General features: G+C 38.9%; 1 non-coding gene across 1 annotated transcript; it reads left to right on the top strand.

The window, feature by feature from the left end:
* The first annotated feature begins 421 nt into the window (after nucleotides 1-421).
* On the top strand, nucleotides 422-488 carry LOC128050103 (small nucleolar RNA SNORD42). Its single transcript, XR_008199616.1, has one exon. It is a non-coding gene; the product is annotated as a small nucleolar RNA SNORD42 (small nucleolar RNA).
* Nucleotides 489-4,924: the final 4,436 nt, after the last annotated feature.

Genomic DNA, 4,924 nt, shown 5'->3' with positions numbered 1-4,924 from the left:
AAAATCCAGAATGAAGACTGGGAAGGAAGGACATGTGCTAAGAGCTGAAAAGAATGTTATTGTTGGAGGGTAGAGTAGTAGTGGGTCACTGTTTTGAAATGACGCTGAAGAGATTGACGGAAGAAGGTAAAGTGGAAAGTGGGCATAAAAGACGTAGCGATAGCTGTTTGAAGCTGCAACTAGCTCCTCCAAAGTGAGAAAATCCTTAGTCAGCAGCACAAATCTGCTAATTGCTTTTGAAGCATCGATGCTGCAACCAACTTTTGACAAGTTTGGGAGAAAACTGAACATTCTTATGACACTTTCATGCTCTGAATCAAATACAATTGGAATGCTGCTGCTTCTCTCCTTACACTCTTTCCTTCAGAAAGATCAGAGTGGTCAAAGGTCACTTGCATTTCCTGATGTCTACCACTGTGTGGCGCATATGGTGGAAAAATTTTAATCTCCTGAGATTTGCGATGTCTTCAAAGGAACCACTGATGCACGTGTGGAATTTTTTTCACACACATGTGGAATTGTTTTTTTTGAGGGGGCTTCCTTGGTGGCTCAGACGGTAAACCGTCTGCCTGCAATGCAGGAGACCCAGGTTCGATCCCTGGGTTGGGAAGATCCGCTGGAGAAGGAAATGGCAGCCCACTCCAGTATTCTTGCCTGGAAAATCCCATGGACGGTGGAGCCTGGTAGGCTACTGTCCATGCGGTCGCAAAGATTTGGACACTACTGAGCGACTTCACTTCACTTCACTTCACCACTGTGTGGCACCACAAAGAACAAGCAAGGGCCACTGGGCATAGAAGAGAAAAAAGCTGAATAAACAGGGAGTTCAAAATTTAAAAAAATAAGAAGTATACAGGACAAGCAAATAATACAATTCATGTCACATCCTCTCCCACTCTCTTCCCAGATAACCAGTGTTAACAGATTGGTGTATGTCCTTTTCTACCTTTTGCTAAGACCAAATATAAGTAAAGCTGTGAAGTGAAGTTGTGAAGTTGCACAGTCGTGTCCGATTCTTCGCAACCCCATGGACTGTAGCCTAACAGGCTCCTCCATTCATGGGATTTTCCAGGCAAGAATACTGGAGTGGGTTGCCATTTCCTTCTCCAGGAGATCTTCCCAATCCAGGGATTGAACCCAGGTCTCCCACGTTGTAGGCAGACGCTTTACCATCTGAGCCACCAGGGAAGTCCAAGTAAAGCTGTACATACATACAGAGCTGTCCCCTTGTTTTTAAAAGGGGCTGTACTTCACACAGTACTTTGAAACTTGCATTCTTATTTAATAATATATTATGGACAACATTTCAGTTTTAGAAACATAAATTATTAATCGAATCTTTAATGCTGCATACTCGGTTCAGTTCAGTCGCTCAGTCGTGTCTGACTCTTCGCGACCCCATGAACCGCAGCACGCCAGGCCTCCCTGTCCATCACCTTCTGTAGGATATTGTGCTGTAATTTAACCAACTGCTCCACTCTTGAGTGGGCTTCAGAATGTTCTTAGGTCACACTGTAAACATGCTATAATAAATGTGCCTATATATTTGCCAGTTCTTAAAGGTGTTTTCTATGGGTTGTCATAGTGGATGCCAAAAAGTGGGTTGAATGAATCAACGTGTGAATATGACTCTGTATTTTCTCTTTTGAAGATACCAAATGCTTTCCTTTTTTTCCCTGAATCCTTGAAAGCAACCAATTCTCAAATTTTGGGTAGAGAGAGTGGTGATTCTTAGCTTTAATGCTCTTCTTATCAAGGCCATCAGCATTCAAACTTGTTGGTTTCAGGAAACTTACACTACCAAATATGATTGAGAACCCCAGAGAGCTTTTTCAGTAATAGAAGTAGTCTCTAGCAATATTTACTGTACAAGCAATTAAAACCGAGAACTTTAAACATTTATGATTTCCTTCAAAAATAGCAATAATAAATGCATCATATATTAATACATAATCTATTTTATAAAAAGTATTTATTATTTCCAAGACAAAAAATTATTGGAAAGAAAAGCATTGGTTTTCTTTTTTGCCCATTTCGTTAATATCCAGCTTAATAGAAGACAGCTGGATTCTGATATCTGCTTCTACATTCTAGTAAGTTGTTTTGGTTGAATGATACAAAGAATACTGTGACTCACAAATATGTAGTTGGAAACAGGAGTATTTTAATAGAATTTTCAGATAATTGTATTCTTCTTGGATACTATATAAAACTTGACAAGAGGTAGTTTCATAAAGGTTATATGCAGTTTGGAACATAAAACCATATCAATAAGTGTATATTCTTAATACATTACAGTTCATTGTCCTATCTTGCTTCTTGAATGAGTCTTTTTACTCATATATTGATCATTTAAAAAATATTGATTCTGTGAATTGTATAGGGTTTTCAAATGCAGTTGTTAACTTCACCAGCAATCTAATCTTTCGGTATTAGGAAAATATGAGGACCTTAATGGTAAATACTAGTTTTCTAAAATCCTAATTTCCACTTTAAATCTCAAAGGTTATCATTGGAAACATTGTTAATAATTTTCCTTGAAGTGACAGATTTACTTCATTCATTTTGAATAAAGTATTTCCAGCTCAGCTGATAAAGAATCCACCTACAATGTAGGAGACCTGGGTTTGATCCCTGGGTTGGGAAGATCCTCTAAGAAGGGAAAGGCTACCCACTCCAGTATTCTGGCCTGGAGAATTCCATGGACTGTATAGTCTATGGGGTCACAAAGACTTGGACACGACTGAGAGACTTTCACTTCACATTTACCAAATACTCAGTTATGAATAGCCATAATTTGCCTATAATTAGTCTCTCATGAAAAAGAGCCTCATTTAGCTTATAACTCAGTCTCACAGGTGTTTTTCTTGAGTCAATGATTTATACCCAAAGGTATACCTAATTTATTTATTCCCAAACAATACTAAAAAAAAGTGCATTCAGTGGTCAGGATTTAAGAAATTCAGAATGTTTTCCTGTATCACCAAAAACAAAAACATTTTTTAAATGTAACTGGACTTTTTTTTTTTTCCTTGCAAGTGACAGTGTGACAGTGAAGAAATTAATGATGACTTCTACATTTTGGTTCCAGTGACTTGACTCAAACTGCTGCTGCTTAGTCATTTCAGTTGTGTCGGACTCTATGTGAGCTCATGGACTATAGCCCACCAGTCTCCTCTGTTCATGGAATTCTCCAAGCAGGAATACTGGACTGGGTGGCCATGCCCCTCTGACAGGGGATCTTTCAAACCCGGGTTTCGAACCTGGGTCTCCTGCACTGCAGGCAGATTCTTTACCACTGAGCCTCCAGGGAAGCTGCCAAAGTTTTATCCTCCATTGCTTTGGTACCGTCAGTGCAAATGCCAACACAGAGGAAAAGGCAATAGATTTTGGTTTTATTTTGAAACTATTTTGACCCCATTAAAACCGTGAAAACGTTTCAGGTAATTTTAGGGGTACAACCAATGCTGAGGATGACTCTTTTGGATTCATGCTTCTTAAATGTTAATGCACACATAAATTACCTGGGGACCTTATTAAGATACAGACTCAAATTCAGTAGTCTTGAGGTAGGACCTGAAAGTTGCATTTGTAGAAAGTTCCCAGGTGAAGATGATGCTTTCTGTAGGTGGCTATGCTTTGAGTAACAAGTCTCTAGACCTGCATTATCCAAACAGTAGCCACTAGCTCCATGTGACTACTTTAATCTAAATTTAAAGTAATTAAAATTAAATAAATACTCATTTAGTCAGTCATATTAGCCACATCTTGATCACTCAAAGCCACCTGAGGCTAGTGTGTATCATGCTGGACAGAGCAGAGATTTCCATCGTCACAGAAATCCATTAGACCATGATGTTCTGGACTGTTTACATGGAGTTAATAATGACAAGCCCATGTAGCTGAGCTTATTTAAATATTCATCAGAAGCTACACTTCAAAATTATGTAAGCATAATTTATGAATAACTTCATTTTTCTGATCAGTCCTAAAAAGACAAATGATTTAGAATTTTAAATAATGTTTATACTCTGTAGTTTCAAGTTGCCCAACTAATTTCTTATAAATTTCTTAATGACATGTCTTTATGAGTTATATCAACTGATATTGCCAAGGCCATTGCATGATATTCTATTTTTTTGTGGAAGAAAGCATTCTACTTAAAAGTTTAAAAGATTAAGAGTGACTGATATGGAGATAGAAAAATTCATACTCACTGTAAATGATTTTTATAATCAAAACATAGTCTTCCACGCAACTCACAAGGAACAATTTTGGTGAAAAAAGCTCCACTGGGGAGAATAAAAGGTTATGCCTCAAAGGTTAGCAGGACGGATAGTGTTTCTCCTGGGCACACGCCAGTGCAGACAGTGTGCTGAGAGGCATTCCTTGGAGTTCTTGGGCAGTTCTTGCTCCGATGAGAGCTGGCCAAACTGCATACTCCACCTGACTCAAGGAAACATTCCAAGGTAGGCTTTCCAACAGCATTCCTCGTCTGCAAAGTTCACAAGCTGAGAGGAGCCTGGTTGGAGTGAAGAGCAAAGTAAAAGCTAACAAAAATAAGAGGAAAGTGGAGAGGGCATTCTAGACTGTCCTGTGGGTTCTTCCTTAGGCTTTTTTCAGTCACCTCTCTATCCATAAGTACAGTCTGCTGTATACTGGTAAAGAATAGGTCGTAAATGAGACACACCTGAAACAGGCTTTTCTTTGTGGCTACGAGAATATGTCAGTGGCCAAGCACAAAGTCTTTGTCGAGCATTCCAGTTTTAAAAGTGGATGTGGTGCTGGATGTTTTGGGAGAAATGAAAAATTCCTACCCTGTTAATGGTCTCTCTTTATGTACGTAACGTGCTTCCATAAAATTCTTCAGTCAGAAAACAAAGAGTGTTCCATCACTCTTGGCCACTGGTTTGCCACTGCCCAG

Source organism: Budorcas taxicolor, chromosome 6 (assembly GCF_023091745.1).
Source record: "Budorcas taxicolor isolate Tak-1 chromosome 6, Takin1.1, whole genome shotgun sequence".
Classification (NCBI taxonomy): domain Eukaryota; kingdom Metazoa; phylum Chordata; class Mammalia; order Artiodactyla; family Bovidae; genus Budorcas; species Budorcas taxicolor.
This window is presented reverse-complemented; position numbering and strand designations above follow the sequence as displayed.